This window comes from Lineus longissimus, chromosome 1, assembly GCF_910592395.1.
Source record: "Lineus longissimus chromosome 1, tnLinLong1.2, whole genome shotgun sequence".
Classification (NCBI taxonomy): Eukaryota; Metazoa; Nemertea; class Pilidiophora; order Heteronemertea; family Lineidae; genus Lineus; species Lineus longissimus.
The window spans coordinates 26,753,768-26,773,888 of NC_088308.1; the positions used below are offsets into that span (position 1 = coordinate 26,753,768).

General features: G+C 40.4%; 1 protein-coding gene across 2 annotated transcripts in view; it reads right to left on the reverse strand.

Moving 5' to 3' along the window:
• The window catches only part of LOC135482535 (RYamide receptor-like), an 83,972-nt gene that overhangs the window by 28,498 nt on the left and 35,353 nt on the right, over nucleotides 1-20,121 (reverse strand). Inside the window, exon 1 of one of the 2 annotated variants that reach the window (XM_064762652.1) lies at nucleotides 14,741-14,863. The exons of the other annotated variant lie outside the window; for it this stretch is intronic. The gene's annotated coding sequence lies outside the window, so the exon portion shown is untranslated. Of the gene's footprint in view, nucleotides 1-14,740; nucleotides 14,864-20,121 lie in introns of those variants that run through there. 2 annotated transcript variants of the gene reach the window in all.

Here is a 20,121-nt window from a genome sequence, read left to right on the forward strand (position 1 = left end):
TACTGATAACAAAGCTAAAGCAAACACGTACGAGGGTTCATTAAGTCACATGAAAGTGATAAGTTAATATCCTTGTACATTTGAAAAGCTTTGATTTCATACCAAAATTACATATCGGAAAAGAGGAAATTGCCACCACAGCATGATTTCATTTCTCTAAAGGGTGGCGGGAATTTTGCTAAGATGTTTTATCCACATCTTTCAAAAGATAATGAAAAATTCCTATCGGCCTCTTTTTATATTATGTATAGACAAGTTCATTACTTAGGTCGATTCGTTTAATAAAGGGTAAAGGATGTGCAAAGCTTTGGGTAGATCTATTTAAATTTAAAAAAAGATGGCGAACAGAACCAGCTTAATACAAACGTTTATTTTTTGGCAAAAAGATTTTGATATGATCGCCTATCATGGCTTTTTCGGGAAGTCAAATGGGGAGAGAGGTACACCTACATTACCTCCATTAGCGCGGCTATAGTAAGGAGGTACCTTCTGCTTTTGACCATTAAAGGTTCTTCAGCCATTACAAATAATAAGCACCCCGTAGAGTTTTTTTAATCAGAGTTTTTTTTGTACCTAATGGACAGCACTTTCCGCGGCGCTGCGAGGTGTGCTGGTCGGCCTGAGTGGCCCTCGCAACCATTCCTTTTGGAGAAGATCGTGGTTATGAAGATTCAGTGTTTTATGTACATTTACATGCTGCTTATGGTGGATACGGATCAATGTGCATTGGTATAGAGACCAACAACCAGGACTAAGATTTACCGATACATTATTTGAACGAAAAACGGGAAATTTATGTTTAATGTCCAACAATCAATACTACTATCTGATAAAATGGCTGCGGGGAGCGTCGTGTGTCATTTTAATCATTCCGGTGCCCCAGCAGCGCTGAAGTAGCAATAACCGAGTGGTATATCTGTTATTGCGGAACCCAGATAATTCTCAATCAATATAAGCTGAATGAAAGCCACCTTCCCTAGGCTGGACACCACCAATATCGAATTGATCCTCACAACGTGGCTTATACATGAACTGAGCAAGAACCTAAGCGCAATTTCCCCATGGTCAAGTAATCGGGACGTGGCATTTGGAGGCAAGGTCGGAGAGACCACTCTGCTTTTGCCGAAAAGAATCGCACAAGAGATGCTACTTTAGCTTGATTAAAAGGCTAGACTTTTCGCGTTCCCTCGAGACTGTTGAAGATGAGGTTCTGCCAAGGACAAGGTTTATATCATATTTCCAAAGTCATGGGTACAAGAAACATGGCGTTCAAGGATGCGTTAGAAATGTGTCACTTGGCAACCAGGCGTTCACGCACAGGGGTCGCAATAATCTGGTATTCATTTTTGTATTCGGTGACAACATTTTATAAGCTCTGTCATTTATCCATCCAACCTTTATTGAACTGAATACAAAAAATAATTTTGATAAATAATTATAATGGAGACGTTACTGGTTACTTTGTCGTTAATACAGCTTCAGAAATTTCACATAAGTAAAAAAATAGTTGGAAAACTTGAGGCGAAGTTTGCAAACTTTGAAAGCTGTCTGCAGTCGTTGAAATGTCATCCATTTCTTTCACTCCCAAGGCCGATATTTTCAATTATAATTGTGTTCCTACTCATAAAATGATGACGCTATTTTTACGCAAATGTCAATTACGGTTTTGATCCAGGGTCTGATGAGAGGCAGGCATTTCGGTGTCGGTGTTAAAAGACCATACGGTCGAGGAAAGCGAAGAAGTTGATTTGCCTTAACGAGGTGCCTTTGTAAGTGTACCACAGAACGTGCATGGCCCGGGTTAACATTATTGGCATTTAGGATCCTAAGTATCTCTTCGCCTTAGGCCAGGCCTTATACCTTAACTTGGAAGAAACGAGAGTGTGGCTGGTGTCAGAATGTGGTAAAAGGAGCCAGTTTAATGTTTTTCAAAAGACGCTGATGTACGTAAGGAAAATGAACTTGGCAACTAAGCACATTCTTCTTCTTATGGTAAATAACTAATAAGTAAGCAATTGGAGCACTTTATGCAGCACCATAGTTATGGCACATTTACGCTTGGCGACACCTAATGATATTCATGAACTAAATGCAATAGTCTTGTAGGCAGGTTATCAGGGGAAGCTTTCCGTCGAACCATAATCTTATTTCCGTGGCCGGAAGAAAAGTTGGTTGTCTATCATTGATTGCCAATGGGTTATTGGTAACTTTTACTTAACATGCCGATAAAATCAATTAAGTGGTTGGATAAAGCATATAGGTCTATGAATAATATAGGAAGATTATAAGTGTTGATCAAGGAAGGTATGAATGGAAGACAATTTGTCGTTGGTTAAATAATTTTGTTTCAAACGCGCTTTCGACATAGTGCCAGAGATGCTACACCAAGGGCCTTTATACCGTGGACAGGCATGATGGCTTGCAAGTGCCGTCACGCGGCAGAATGCACAGCATCTTATACATATACACAAATGTATCTTGCCAAGTCAAGTACTGTTTCATCAATTGACAGAGAAAATATGGAATATATGGTTGAACTTTCGTGAACCTCTTACTATCCGCTTAAACTTATCAGCTTTAGTATTCTATTGAACCATAAATCTTGTACATGCTTTCCAAAGATGATGCATATTGATGTATTGTACATTCCTATCTGACACTACACAACTTTTCATGTATAAACACCACATGTAGGTAAAAGAAACACAGAGCAACCATGCTTTATGTTCTTTTCATACATTTTCTGTGAATTTTATATATTGTTCTTTTATACACTACCTCTTAAATTGCCAAACCTTTTCTTCTTTGCATGAGCAACCGTAAAGTTGCTGGATGATTTCGATTGCACCTTTCTAACCAAATACTACCCAGGAGCATCAATGAAGAAAACAGATTTTTTTCTCAGATGCATTCGTCGATAGTGTTGTAAGCTATTGAGGGGAAGACTATCCATGGATCAACAACCTGACATTCAAGCGTTTTGCACTTACAGCCAATAACATGCTATATGATCAGGTGCTTGACCTCATCGACGAGCTGGTTCGAAGCTTCAGTTGCTGCTGACAGCTACCTCCAACAGCCAAGAGTGAAGAAAATGTGGATGAGTTCCACTCGACGAGGCCGTATGCCCCCTGCAATTTTCATCGGTCGTTTGTGTACTCGAAAATGTTTTTTACACTGGGTATGATTTGGAATTCTTCGATCCCTGGGTACCTTTCCATATAACGAACGGGCATACTGCGTCCTCCGTTGCCCTTAAATTACTTTAGTATCACTCAGAAACTTTCATTTAGCTATTTAAACATTAAAGAAGACACGAAGGCGACAAAAAATCCACCACTTAGCAACACCAAACAAACGAATCCGGTAAAAAACGTTATTGCCATTGAATCTTGATGGCTTTTAAAGTAAGATGAATGCATTTCACCATAGGGGTCTCTTTGAGCCTATGTAATTTCACCCCCTGGTTTCTTTCGAAGCTGACGCATTGTAATGGCTTACTTTGGTTGGAGTTCGTGGGATGGAAAGCCTTTCGTTTAATGATAACCATGATGGACAAAGAGGAAATAGTCGGCATTTCTTGCCGTTCAGTTAATTACAATGCGTATTTGAATACAGATACCACTGTGCTTTGAGGTCCTTTTTTTCTCATGAAAACAGTGGTGGGTGAATTCAGCCAGATTCCAATCAAAATCAACGAATTTCCGAGACGTATTATTTCATCAAACTCATCCAGATTACCTTTTCCAAGCACAGTACTTGATAATGCAGATGTTTTATTAGTTTGTTAAACATGTTTTAGGTGAGAATAGAGTACATGTATGTTACCTGGTGTCAGTCTCCCGTAATAATTTAGAGCCCATTCCAAACACGACTGCTAGAGGCAGCAGATTAGCAACAAGTTACCCGTGTGACCAGAACTGGCTTTATCTCAGACACTAGATATACGCTGAAAAGGTTAAACTGTCTTGGTACTCGTATATCGTTTCTTATTCGTTCGTGTGTATATTGTTTTTTCTTGTTGTTCAGCTAATACAAATACCAGTAAACATTGGCATGGTGCAGTTATAATGCACCCAAATGCACTGAAAATTGGCGTTATTGTATTTGTATATTAGTCTCCACGATGGGGCGTTGTGGAAATGCATATTCAGTGTACGTATTAAACAAATACAAATCTTCCACTTCAACTACAATTTTCATATTTCGAATGAACGGAGGAGGGATTTTGAACAATGATATTAACTTATTCCTATAATCGCCGCCGCCGCCGCCGTTGACTGCTTGAGGGTGATATAATGATCAACCATTTTGCTAATTGCCTTCCCTCATTTTATCACACAAATTGGCGACATTGGTATATTCATTAACCTAATGTCTTCCGAAACTTTGCCGGGGCATATCGGTGCTTACTACGTGTCTTTGAATAGTTTAACTTGAGGATGAGTCAAGGCTGGATGTTTTAAATTACATGTACGTTTACATATATCGTAAACTTCTGGTGGCCTTAGTCCCCCACTGACATAATTTACAATTGGATAGAGTGCACAACAACAACAAAGAGAAATGCTATATTTTACGATGTAATCGGTTGAATGTGATCATTTAAAACGATGTACATTTACATTTAACTCTCAGCTCTCAGCTGTTTATCAGAAGTCCTGCGCTTTGCGTCCGCTTTCCGTTATTTGCAAAAGACAGCATGTTTGATGCAAAATCAATCATTCAGCCAGGTTGGACAGATTTTCTGGACGTCTTTCTGCAGGAAACAATGGCCGAGGATCAGGTCATTTCATCTATAGATAAGTCGCTATACATTGCGCTGATAGTATAATGGACCATCTTCACGACTTGTCAAAAACAGAGCCAGCAGATAAAAAGCGGTTTGGAGGAATTAAGATGTTGGACGACATAAAAGGGATTCGACTTATCAGAAAAAAGCACCTTCACAACCATCACCTTGATGTCTGCGATGGCGGGTAAGTTCTTGGCCTCAAGAGATAGGCACGGTGTACTTCAAGGGTTTAACATAATAATAATTTAGCACCCGGCGATTAGGCCACTATTATAGGCCTACAACTTTGTTGCTCTCCCGTCAGAACGAGCTCAAATGCCAAACATGCGACTGGGGCGTCAATTCGAGTTCAAGATTTCTTTAGCACAACCCAGCGATCAGACTAATATTTTATACGTATCAATTCACACAGCATCATCAGCAGCATTCAACGATTACAAGACGGCAGGGACATATTTCCATCTATGATTGTCCTTCTCTAGGGGAAAGGGATGTTCGAAATCACGCAGCGCCGGCGGCATGACCCTACTTTGCGCCCCGGGCTAGATGATAAATAATCAATTGGATTGCCTCATTGGATCTCCCCACGGAAAAAAGTCCACGCTGTTCAAAATCGTATCGAAGTGAGAAAAAAAACACGCGATGCAAACACACGCAGTAATACCCGTGCAGAGAAACTCAGATTTGCTGAAATTCGACCGCCAGATTTCAGGTAATCAGTGAGAAGATCGTCAATCCAATAGCTGTAATCACTATTTGAACAACGCTGAAGAATGGAGTAAAAAATGGGTAGGCTGATGGAGAGAATCGTTTTTCTTTATCTTTCTGTTGATATTGCGAGTATCTTATTTGGATTTTTTTTACGGTATCGTGTGCCGAAGGTACCACAATTCGATGTTAATTATTTGCCACAATCCATTCAAACGTCGGTCTTTTTGTCGTCGAATTCCCAGATAATACCATTTCACATTATTTCATTAACAATTGCGTTATCTTCGAACGAGGTAATTCAGCAGAGATTTTAATTAAAATGAAGAAAAGGACACTTTTTAAAGAAATCGCTATTTGGCATTTTGTACTTTTAGGTACCGTCACCGGAAAGGTAGGCGCTCAGAGGAAACATCACGAAATGCCACGCAGTGCAACAGGCGGCAGCCGCCAAATTCATTGCTTGTGCTGTTTTCCTTCGATTAAAAGGCCAGTTTAGTCTTCAAATATGCTGAAAATAAAAACGTAATTGATGACGAAAACCTTAAGTTCTCGTGAGACCTTAACAAAATCCGAAACCCGGAGCAGAAATGTCAAGAAACTTGCCTCTCATTGTTATGGAAAAGACCAAAGAGACACATAAAACAAACAAACCTGTGCCAGTTATTGAAGATGTTTGCTGCAAGCGTACGCTGATATCGTGGACACGATTTCCAAACCATCGAACAAAAAGGAGGATCCTTTGGGTAATCTCAACATCGTCACGAAAAGTTCAAACAGGTATCGAAGGAAATACCTGTGAAAGGTTTCCACTGAAACCGGCGTATAAGAATGTAAAGAAGTACATCTTTTCCATTCTACGGTGCAAAGAATGCTTGTATCCCAGTAAGCGACACGGGGTGACTGCTCCTGAAAGAGGTAACTCGCAGAGCAGGCTACTTCGGGATAAAATGATACAATGGCCGTCGCGCGTGATTTTCCAAAACGATGCTTTCAGCCTAGATTTGCGATGTTAAAAAAAATCAGTTCATTTTTGTCGATTGACTGCAAAAAGCTTATGATTATTTAGAATCTTTTTACAAATACAATATCACGGTTGGATGTCTGGTCTTATTTTTCAATACTTACACGCCGCCAAAATTCAATCTCCAAAATCGTCACCTCTGCTACGAGAATATGATTAACACGGGCTGGACGCGACCTCGTTTGTAGTCGCCTCTACCGCGCATGCCTGAAATATCTTAGATAGCTGCCAGCAGCCAAAGTGTATGGCCGGTAATACACTGCTGATACCAGGGGATGCGCGGGGTGAGCAACCTAACACGCTAAAAATACTGATGACAGTGATATCTGATCGGCCTCCGGTTCCGAGAGCATCGCGCATTAAATCATGGGTACCAAAGCTAAGGATCACGGACCTAATTGTGGTTTAGAGTTAAAGAATAGCTAAGAAATGGAAATATCTTGCTCTCAGCAAACGCAGTAACTGGGATCGGCTTCTAATGCCCCAGTACCGACGTGACCTTTTATTTTGCTCTTTGTAAGTCTTACTGTCAGAGTTTATTGGGAGTGACTGAACCATTTTACGGAATAAACCGCTGGAATATTACCAGCCAATGAATTTGTCTTGGGGATAACGATATTTTTGCTATCTTTAGCGACGCAGTAACGGAACTCTATTAATAAAACGGAAACAACTAAACACTGACCTTCAAATACTTAGCGAAAAAGATGTGAATTGTGTCAAAAGCTCTAGCTGCTAGTGGTAGATATTTGCTCGCTCCTGGGCAAAACATCATCAGTTCTCCATTTTATTCCGATTTGCTCATTCAGTCGAAAACTTTTCCCAGCACTGTTGGAAGAATTGAGCAAAATGTGAACATACTTTCTGGCGTTATTAAAAATGCTTTATTCCTTTCGCTCTTTTTAATCGACGACCTGGTATCAGCGATATCACTTATCAGCTTCAGCATTCAAAATGTAGCGATCATTACGTTTTTCTGTCCCTTACCTTGTAGTTAAAAGAATTCATGCCTTGCCCAATACAACGTCTATTGTCTTTAAATCAACACGAAGTTTAGGTGGAGATTGATGAAATGCTCAACCGTAACGTGTCCCGTTCAAGCACAAGACAGCAAAGCAGCCAGGACGAATCTGTAACTCCAAGTTACTGTTCCAACTTCACGGAGTAATTAAACCGAAAACTAAACCACACACAAGATTAACATAAACAACAATTTTTCTTCCCTAGTTCGTGAAGAGGATATTCTTGTGTTTCAAAGGCTGACATTAAACTTCTTTCTTCACCGAGCGGAAGCTAGTTAATGGTACAGTACGAGTCCCGTAGAGTTATCACATTTCCTAAATTTAAATGGGGAGTCTCATTTCACGTTAGCAGTTTTCTGAAACTTCTAACGCTGGAAACTAAATGTTGCTTTTGTCAGTTTTTCGGCAGCCAAAGCAATGGCAGTTCGGTGTCTCTGGATGCATTGATTGTTCTTAATAGTTACTCGGAAATCTTCAAACAAATTTGCTAATCAGCAAATCTGCTTCAGTCAGTTATGAAGACACAAATAAACAATACAGTAGCTGGAGATTTGGCTGACCCCTGTACAATCAATCGCATGCATCACGACTGTGGCGTCGTTGAGAAGCTTCAAATGTACCGAGCGTTAAAAATGAACTTACATTTTGACTTCGGCATCAGTGTGAATACGCTTATCTTCATGTCGATTCCAACGAAGTGGCAATCACCTGAACGTATCATATCGCTGAAGAAATGATATGGCAACGATTGGAGAGCTCAGCTGGACAAGTGTTGCCGATACCTACTGTCGGGTAATCCCCATGAAGATCATTATCAGCCAAGTCACACCAAATAATTGCTCTGTACTATAGCGCGGACAGAACATGAGATATGCTTTTTGGTAAACAGTGATTATTATCAATGTCCTCGAAAAGGGGTTCTAAAGATTTTCAAATAGGTACAGGCCAAGATAGAAATCAGGCCATGAAGGATACACATAGTCTTTGAACAACCTTGTCTTCAATAACGATGATTCTCATGTATCATTGCGCCATGTTGTCGCAGGTAAAGTTGAACTCTGAGTGCTAGTTCACTTTGTCAAAGACTTAAAGTACATCCATCAACAAATTACGTTATTAGATAAAATAAATCCTGCCTATTGAAGTAAAAATAAGATAGCGTGTTACCAAAGAAACCGTACCAGTCAATGAATATGTCCGAAGAATTCTTTCTTCAAGACAGGCGCAATATCTTACCGTATAAATGCTAACGGCAAATAATGAATTTATCATTAAGTCGCCTTCGACTTTGATGTATTATTTGTTGGGTTAGTGATCACGCGAGCTTTGTTACGAGAAATGGAACAAGGACCGGGGCCAACAAACTCACTTGCGTGTTTGAAACACCTAGCACTTTGTCCGTGTTGATCGCATGTACGATTTATATTTGTTTTGTTTGTCACATTATCAACGGCTCACTTTAAGATATTTGTCTGCTGGGAGCCACACCTTTAGCTAACAGACAATTAATGGGGCTGTTTCGGTGACACATGCATAAACTTAATCCTAATTCTCATGCCAAACGCCTACAGCATCCGAGAACGATTCATTTCATAAGCTTGGTGTTGTTCCCAACGATGGTTTACCAGCACGTTTTCTACCCACATCAGTTGGTACACTTGACCGAATTAGGTGAATATAGAACATGTTCAATATTAGATCACGCAACTGGTAAACAGTACCAAGTCGTTTTTTAACTAAATACCTTGATTCTTCACGGGACCATATTCGTGCTATAAACTGACCAAATGTGGTTTGCCGAACGTGACTTTAAAAATGTCCACTGTGAATATAAATAGCACACTGTTCTCTTTTAGCCGTAAGAATCGCCTCCGCGGACATCATCGCTTTGACGCCTTTTCAAGGACTTTCTTGCCTGAAAGGAGAATGATATCCGTCAACCCCAGTCGCGCCTATGATTGTTATTGAAATGAAAATGGTCACCCCGCGCTGCACAGGATATTAAACGCAGGCGGAGTAGAAAATGAATAAGGGCAACTAACCAGCGACATTTGAAAATGACATTGCATTCTCAGGTTAGAATCGCGGTATGGGTATCAAGACTAATTCACAAGGTTCGAGGTTACCGTCTAGTAGTATTCTTGCCACCTCTCTTGCACCAAGATATAGAAATCTCAATTATCGGACCAGCATTAGCATAAGTTTCACCACCATCACATCGGTCAAGAAAGCGTATGAGACGGTCTTACCAGATGTACTTATATCAGAACATCCCTGATCCAATGCAGGACAAACTGGCGAGTGGGGATGTCATAAACACATCCTCAACATCAAACCAATCATCTGTTGATATGTACGATTCACCATTGCCAACTTATTAAGTAGTGTAGGATTTCGTAAGGATAAACGTGGTGAGAAGGCGATTCAAGTCCACCACAAACATCCCAAGCGATTTGTAAGCAAATTTATGATCTTATTTATGACAGGGAATAGATCCCGCTATTGATGGAGGTATGGCTCTCATTCTAGCTAGGTCTCTCTAGAGGGATTGTTGTCAATGCGCTTGAGTCCAGAGCTTTGTCCATCACTGATCAGATCGTACACAAGACGATAAGGCTATAGACTAGGTTATTCCTTTGAGAAGCCAAACATAGCCAAACGTTTGCGGCTTCTTGCTGTCGAGTCACTCATTCTGGTTGCTTGTTTAGTGGGAATATGACAGATACAAACGTAGGGATTAGTTTGATCCTTACTTTATGTTGTGCTCACATGTATATGGTTGAAATGCAATAAAATATAGTGCCCTTTCGGTGGCAGCTCTATCTACGTCAAATACAATGCACAACGAGATGTATGTGACACTGTCACCCGACGTGTGAAACTCACCAGAAACTCAACATATTGTTGGACGTCGATTGTAGTCTCCCAGTGAAGTTAGAGTCTCTGTATGCTACTTTCATAGTTAAAAGCTTATCGATCAAGAATACCATACGACACCAAGGGTAAGAGGTTAGGCTGTGGACATTGTGGAGGAAGGTGATTGACCCTTTAGAATCTCTCGCTCGACCCTGTCATCACGAATTCGATCAGGGGCGGAAGTAACACGGCAGGCGAGGAGTACTTCTGACCATCAGGTGATGACAAGGGAATCGGATGAAAACATGACACCCGATGCCACAAGGGGAAAGGGACTCGTATAACACTATTCAGAGAATGAAATTCGCCCTTGCTATCACTTGGTCCCGATCTATTGATGTCCAATGCATTTTACTACGTGTATTTTGATGGTAGATTTAACAACTTTTTTTGTTGGAACAACTAACTAATGGTTAGTTTTTTAAAAACTATTTTCACAGTTGGTGCAATAGCAACTACGTATGTAACAAATTAGTTGTTTTTACTGATAAATTTAAAGAGAGATTGGCATCAGAGATACGCTATATGTTATCCGAGGACAAGAGGATTAACTTTCAAAATATCATCGGGTGTCATCAGAAAAATACTTCACAGACAACTAAGATACCCGGCTTAAATGCCTCACTACCACTATTATTTGGTGATCACAACCAAAAAAAGTGATGACAGGTGCTAGCATTTCACTTACAAAATACTATATTGGGTATCGGAGGAAGTTTGAGGAAAAACGGGTCAATCATTGGTGTCTGATACGGTTAGCTTGGGTGAGCTGGTCTGTTATGGTTTGTAGCATTGTGAAGACTCGATCAATGTTCCATTTTCCGCCGCTGATTGATATTAGCCTATGAGGTACAATAACTACCGCTTTCGTGGTGAACCTCTGCAGCCCGCCGATCCAGTTGGTTGGTCTGCAGCCACCGATAAACGTTAAAAAATGTGATGTTCGGTGCTCGCGGCCAGTTTCACATTAAGACGGCCTACTGCTGTTTCCAAGGCAAACTATAAAGGTAACCCAACTGTGTTAGTTCAAGCAAGACGTGGGATTTTCGATGCCAGTCCGCGTAGGCTGCCGTAACTGACACAAAGGTCCATGATGAAGATGGATCATTCAGCAGTTTGATTTAATCTTGGTGGAGAAATCTAGCCTCAAGATCTAGTGTCTGAGCCATCTTCTTTACCAGGGACCTTTCACCTTCAAACCAGTGCCCGGGAGTGGGGTGATATCGTAATCATACTAGGCGAGTTGTAGCGAGCGCGTCAGCTATAATCTCAGGGCTGGACTGGTTAGCTTTGATCTGCATGATTTCGCTAGTAGCATCTCTGCCCTTCGTTTAGCTATTGGACTGTCAGATGAGATAAAGAGGCGGCAAATTGTCCAATTATGCGTAGTTCTAGAGAAAAACATCTTTTTGCGACTGTTTTTTGCCGCCGAGGCCCTTCAGGCATGACATTTCACTCTATTTGGTGAGTGATCCATACAGGAAGGAGAAATCGTCGAGAGGCCAATTATAGCAAATAACAGTTTATTTTGATGTTGATCAAACAAAATAAAGTAGTCAGGCTCCACATGCCGGCAAATTAAAGTTTGTCTACCGACATCAGGCGCTGAGTGTTCAGTCAAGACTATGATATTGTTAGCATAGAACACATGCATTCTTAGCAATATGAAATCTGTCATGAATCGCGTAACGTGCCTGAGTAAGCTACAATGACAAGCTATTCCAGCCTGAAATTGGATCCTAATTGGTTACGGTATGCCCGTCATATTGTTCCTCAGCCTTCGGCATAACGACAACAACAACTAATCTATTTCGCATAATTCTTAATTTCGATGCATTTTCCTGGAGCGATTTATCATCAAAGCATTTTGGCGAGGAAAGATCAAATTTACTCAAAGAAGCATTAATAATTATTGATTTTGTTGTTAACTTGCTGGAGTAGAGAAGAAAATTACCAGTCACGTCACATTATGTCCGTATCTTCATTATTCCTCCTGCAAGAAAAATCATCTTCGCGTTCAGTTTTTTTCAAGGGAAACGTGGTATAAAATGAATATAACGCATTAGTTTTAATTAAGGTGTCTATTAGATCTTTTAAGAGATTTAGCGTGGCTAAAAGTATTAGTTACGACAGATCAAACGATTTGTTTTTCGTCACGCGCGTTGAATAGGTATCCAATTAACCAATTGGGACTTTAATAATATGCTGACGGTTATAACAAGAAAGCGATGGTGGATTTGGGTTGTGACAACTGCAAAGAATATTCAAAATAATCTTACAGTCTTTAGTTATGTCGCCCATGCACCAGGATACAATCAATGATACGTTTCAATCAGGTTTCCACTTATACGTGTATAGTTCTTCCGCTTGTTACATTGACTGTGAGGCAAATACCTGGGTGGTAATTGGAGATGGCAGAAGCCAACAAGTCGTTCCTTAATCAGCCCTGTTCCGTTAGAGGTAATCAGTCATGATTGCGCTATAAGGTGGACATATAAGGTTGGCGGTAAACATGGATACGGTGGGAACAATTTAGGAGACTAAAATGAGACTCCAACTTCCCAGGTTGTATGTGTATGGTGTTAATTGTTAATTGTGTGGGCTACATTAGTATTTTCCGTAAAATACCCTAATTGGGAATAGAATCCAAACAAATAATAACAAGAATTTGTTTGATGTAGTCAACGTGCTTTTTTATCCGATATAGTCCTCCCCTGATACAGTGATTGAGTCTTGCACACAAAAGAGCAAATGATGCGTCGCCCCAGGACAGGCACCACCATTACTACACTGAAAGTTGTTCTAGAATCAGCTTCTGGAAAGACTATTGTTGAGGACATCTGCAACAGCCAACATGGAAAACCTTGGCATACCGAGAGCATGTTTTGTATAGCTGAAACTGATTAAATGGTTTGGCCTATAGTGCTTTCCTCAACGGTAACATACCGTGTAATTAGTCTTATTGTTGGAATAGAAACCTCATGAATGATGGTTTTACTACAGTTGCATGTATTCTTATTCTGACGTCAGAATGTTGACCACAAAGACACTAGATGCTAATCTTCAGAGATGTAAGAAGACAAAGCAAAATTTTAAGCCATTATCCAATTACTTTGATGTTATCATTTTTCGTATTCAACGTGACACAGACTTCCTAATGGGAACCCCAAGTACTACTTCTCGTTATAGCCACAGCTTACATTACACAAACACCTTGAAAATAACCAATTGGCAAAACTAGGCGCAACTATGACGAAGATGAAATGGAACAATCGAACAACTTCTACTGATCAACGTGTGTGACAGCAGTCACAGAAGCATCTGAATCAATAAAGGTTATGCTAAATTATCCCTAAAGTGGCCAATTTTATCTCGTCGCACACCCCAGGGCATGTATAGCACCATATGGTGTACACCTTTAACCCTTTCAGTTATATCAAGTAATGTGGTTTCGGTCATATCAATTATCAAATAACATTGCTGTTCAGGCTTCCAGAAGTGTAACATCGCTCAAGTAAACACTCCTCCCAAATTTCCTGTATTCTGCGATCATTGGCAGTGACACAATCCAAATCCAGATCCGGTTGGGATCTATCTCTGGCCTGGCTGTCAGCATTGTTACTGAGAGCTAATCCCCTCCACATCAAAAAATACAAATCATTCATATCCCTTGTAAAACAGTATAAACGTGTGAAGTCCTCAGTGGTGTAGTGGCAGGGTCTGTGGCTACCATGTAGAGGACCCAAGGTTCAAAACCCAGCGGTGGCTCAGAAATCTTTTCAAAACTTTTTTAAAGAATTTTTTTAATGGGCAGCGAGAAGTAATGTACTTTACAGCTTTCTCTCGACACTGATCAATTTTCACCTCCGGCATTCATATCGAAGTCTCAGATCTATTACCTTCCTCCGACGGAACCCAATTTTGTTCTCAAGCAGTACATCGCGGAATATTTGCTCTTTCACACCAAACAACCTCCCAGGACAAACAGTTGAAGCGTTAAAATGTTAATGGTTTCGATCTTAAAAATCGAGTGTCTCTAATGATAGGTATACTGCGCACTATATCTTGAAGGAAGCTAATTTCAAGATGTGTCGTGCAAAGGTCTTGTTATTTACGAAACCCCTCTTCAGATGTTGCTGCACGCAATACAAACATCCCAACCCCGCACCTTTCGCTTCTTGACACTCGACCAGTATTGGAAGATCATGGAGTATCAGCTGTGCTTGAATAGGGCAAACACTCCCAACTAAAAAAGCATAGTAAATCGTAACTTACCGGTGATTAAGGACACTCTCAACACAATAACTCAGATGAATCTCCTTTAAACTGTTGACCGTTCGTGTTTAAAAAAGATTTCCTTAATGTTTTTGATGCTTTGGAGAAACTTCGTAAACTTCCCACCAGTTCTTTACACTATGTAATCCATATGAAAGCTCCAACTGTCCTGATGCTCGTTATTCCCTAGCGGAGACTACAGAAACTCTCAGGCTTGTGAGTTTTATGAGCATGCTATCAAGGGTAACTATGGCCTGATCGATGTAGCTGTTACTAGTGCCGTAATTCATTGTTATCGCTGATATGCTGATGAACAGCAACTGTGAGAAGTATATATAAGTGGTTAAACAGCTGCCACTCAGTGATTTTGGAACGAAAGTCAATGTGACTAGCACCGACTGGAAAAGCGGCTGTCAGTTGGTTACCTTCTCCAACTTGGAAATATTTTGCTCTGCTGTCTTTCATATCATTTCCTTGGAACATTCTCAGCATCTCAAACATCGTCCGAATTCAGTTATACTGACGAAAACTGTTGCTAATTCTGATTGTGACATCTTCTCTTCTTCTTCTCATCACAACATCAAGACCATCTCCGACATATTTTCACTGGTTTTATTACTTTGTCATCACTTTCACTTGTTGCATTAAAACCTCTACTCTGAATCATAGACAAGCTTAAGACTGTCCCTTGATCACCAAGGAGTGATGAGGACTTTGTCAGCTGAACAGCATCAAAGTTATCAATATTTCTGAGGGAAGGGTCAAGGTCATTGACGGATTCTCATTGGCATTGCCGGCCACTGATTGGCGGTCACTACAATGTGCATGTACGTCCGATCGTTGTGTAGGGTGGTATGATATCGCATAGAAATTCTGACATTAAGCCTTTTTTCCCTCGAATATGCATTGTGAAGCTAGAAGTGATCCTATCTTCCACACTAGCTCAAAAATCTCGCTCAAGGCGATTATCCATACAAGGATAAGGCTGCTTTTTAGAAAGGTTGATGGCATTACTTACGGAACAACTAATAGAGACGGCTAGGAGTTATAGAACACGGTGAAGGACACATTAGTATGACGTCCTCTGAATGTTATGAGGTATGTATCACTCTCTGGAGTCATCTGAAGGTTATACGACATGTTTCAGTAGTAGATAACAATACATGGTACCATCTGTGCAGGTTATATAAGATGTTCAGGTAGATAGCACTGATATGGTGCCATCTGAAGGTTATATGGCTTGTTATCCAGTTGATAGCCCCAAACGTGAATGTAATAGGGATACAGTGCATGCTGGGGTAAGTACCACACATCCAAACTGTTGGTCATGACAAGTCATCTGAGTTAGTTCGCTTGCCTAATGACTCGACATTGGCCCCATATGCCTTCTTTCTTTCGTGATAAGTTGTAAACATTTTTCGCAACCCGGCAAAAGGCTTTGCTACTTGAATCAGCGGAGAAAATACGACCTATTTCTTGTTTAGTTTGCCTCGTCTCCATAATGGCTGGTCGAATGTTTTACTGCAAATCTGGGAATAGAGAGCTGGCCATGATATAGTTCAGCATATTAAGAATCTCGCTCTCCATCAAAGACTTCCTTACGATTCGCAACTGTCATACGCTCGTATTTTATTACGTCCTGTAATGAAGCTCTGCTTCCTAATGGCGTTCCATCATACTATTAACATAATACTAATATGAGCTATAGGATATTCTGGGTACCTTTTTACTTATCCTCGAGATGAAAGGTAATTGAAGCAGTCAAGCCCGAATCCCTCGTCACGGAAAAAAAGGATCTTTGTTTGTAATGGCAGGTTATTTCCTTTGTGGCTGTATTCCTGTCACTTCAGCAGACAAGGCGAACTTGGAAAAATGCCCACGTCAAGAAGCTGAGAGTTAGTCGTTGGGAATAAAAACTTGCTATTCGGCGCCGGTATTGCTAGCTGAGGGCATTTGGGGTCGATATATTGGCCAGTGCTCAAGTAACATGAAAAACCTCTTTAGAATAAGTAATGGACTTTTTTTCTAGTTCAGGCTCTAGAAACAAATGATTATTCAAACTTTTGCGTGTTTTTAATCGATTACCTTTTCATCATAAGCAATAGTTGAAAGGTCAAGCAACATGTCTGGGGCGGAACGGCTAGACAATTCTATAAAACCTCTTGTTTTGTGATCATAAAAAATCCTAATATGAAGAACTTTGCCACAAAGAGGGTGATTTACTATGTGTTCATAACATTTATGGGCGAAGATCCTGCACCTGAGACACACGACAGCAAAGAAGACGTTTCAGACCAGCAGACTGCTTGTAACAATCTTCCTCCAGCAAGACTAGGATCATATTGACTCAACCGAGTTGTCCATCAAGAGAACCGTGGCATAGAAAAAGAAACCCTAGTTTTTCAAGGAATCAATGTCGGTTAACCCGAAATCGTAAGGGAAACAACAAAATGACACCACTGCCGTCGGCAAACTACCAACTTAGTCTGCTAGCATACGCGGCGTCGGCAAACTACACATTCAGTCTGACTACTGGTATACGCACAATCAATCTGCAGGTCAATGCTGGTTACGGATCTCGTGTAAAAAATGGTCAGCTCTGGATGATTTTGTCGATCTTCAAAGTGTGTTTAGCAAGGACGATACAAGAACATTGTAGACATAATCAGGAGAAGGTCATTTTTCTCGATTGAGGGGCGTTTTAAAGGTTTTTCGTGGTCGATTTTTAAAATGTCTTTAAGACTTCCCCAAATATGGTCGTGGTTTGCACCCCGATCTCCTGCCCACGCCTACGTGAATATATGCTCTGTAATAATGTGACAGGTTGTAATAAAGTAAACATATTCTCAATCTCTTGTTGCTATATAATCTACTGCTGCTAGTTCACAAACTCACGAAAGAAAAACCAGGCCCGAATTATGCGCCTACTTCATTTTCGACGGAAAGCATTAAACCCTCGACATGCATTGCCTGGATAAATCACTCTTCAATTGAACATTAGCAATAGGAAAAAAATCTCCGCTTCAATCGGATGATTAGGTTGAAAACATTTTACTCTCAAAGCTCCTAATCGGTAAATCGATTCATCACTTCTGACAGCTTCAGTTCCCCTGAGCAAAATCATCAAGTGGTTGTTGCTGATGTATGGCTAAGTCTGTCACTAATGTTAAGCAACAAGCTCTTAATCTGTATTCATCAAAGGGAATATTGGGTTTTTATTGTTTTAAACATATGACTTGTTTGTCGACATTGATGAGAGATTTGGCGAATCCGACCCGAGGCATAGGCCGATAAAAAGCGATCGTAGGCGGATTTGACGAAACCCTATCAAGTTAATGCCCCTCTCTAACAAAGAAACGTTCACGAAACTATCTGCTGCTTTCAATAACATGAAATTTCAGACAAGTCAATTGTATCATTGAATATTTTCATTTCAACACGGAGCACAGTGCCTAAAACATCGATAGTTCCATGAAGGCGAACTTACCATCCCCACTTCCATTGTTATCTGACGCAATAAAACTGCAACACAATGTGACATTACAGCCGCACATGCCAATGGATAAATATTCTGCCGGTAGCATCAAACTAAAGCCCTTTAAAAGCGTTGCAAGCTGCAACAGTCATCCTGTTAACAATTAAATGTCAATACATATATTCCCCACCCCTGTTAAATAAAATGTCCACTGGGGAAACACCCGCTTTTAGAATACGCCCCAGCAACGTTCTGGGGCAGGCAGCACCAGTTAAATAGATCTGGACAGAAGGGTCCGATAAAACATCGAGCAAGTAGATTCAACCCGTAGTATGTAGCCTACGAACACAACCTGCATATAATATCAATGTTGGCAAATTAATATGACAGCCACTAGAAATGCCATAAGGTATTACAATAAAGTAATTTCAAGTTCGCATATAAATCGCATCAAATTGTTTTATTAAGTAGTTAATATTCAAAATTAAATGGTATATGTAATACCCCGGTACGGAGACTTAACTTCACGATCCCCGTGTTCATACACATGAATCCACTTTTTTGACAATAATGGCATAACCATGGGTGTCCGAAATAGAGAGGTTGTACTGTATTTGTTTGTAAGTGTAATACTGGATTTATATAGCGGTGAGAGCTGAAGTTCTTTTCTAAACATTTCTTCATAACGGGTAAAGTTTCAGAGAGAACTGTCAACTAAACAGTCCAATAGTAATATTAAGTACCATACTAATGGACCAGAAGGAAAAGATTTCTTCGACTTTGACAGTTCATTTCCTTCGTTCTGACCTGTCAGCCAATCACACTGTAAGAGAGAATCTTAAGATCAAGAGATGGGCCGGATATAATATAACCATAATAACCTCATTGCGGCATCCAAAAGTCATGACAGTTCTGATAAAACCCCCAGTCTTCAGCCCAAGTGGGACGATTCTGGTTCTATTTCATGTATTTTTCATCCGAAGTGATCCCTGCTGCTGACATTCTGTGGCGCGAATGTATCATGTAGTTAATAAAAAAAACAGCCCAGCTGAAGTTGGTTGGTTGCTTTCAGTTGGTTGCGCGGTATGTAGCCATGAAAGTTATTGCACGGCCCCTGGTAAGTGCACAGGGAAGCGAACTCCTTTGATTCGAGTAAGATTACTTTTCCGGTGATCTGAAGGCTTTGAGTCAAACGACGGGGAGATCTAATGCACCCGCGGTGATAATTTGGTTTCTTTATCAAGGGAATGAGTGATTCTTTGTGGGTTTGATGATGATGATAGGATTGTGCTCGAGAGCGACTTTTTGCGATTAGCCGAGTCTATTATAACTTCGAGTCAGTCGATGATTGCCTGATTCGGTATTTTTATAATTTCGGCATAAATGATGAAACAATGTTGGTCTTAGTACCACATGTAGGTTTGGCAACGCGTATAGGCGAAATTACCTCTATCTTAGTTTTACCGGCGTCTTGTTTCCACTTCGGCTGATATCATTCATTGTGTAAAAAACCGACGTTGTTCAATCAGAACAGGTACCACCTGTTGCGTAGGCAATTAATAAAGTAATGAATCTTTTGGGCATTTTCACCATCCCAGCTTTACCCTCATGGTTGGATGTTGGTATTGCACTGTATAATGCCCCACGTCTGAACAGACAGTACCATTCGTCCGAGTCGATAAGGGTTTGAATAGTTTCTGTTCATTGCCGGTTAAAAACAGAAGAGTTGGGTTTGCATAGATCAGAGCTGGATCTACTTGGACGTAGTATAGGTATTTCAGATTTGGGTATTGCACATTGTACATTGTACACCTTTTCGAGTTTCTTGATTATTTGTTCCCGCCAAGCATGCCAAGTGGATACATAAGCAACATACAGTCAAGTAAGCAAACGTCGACAATGATGA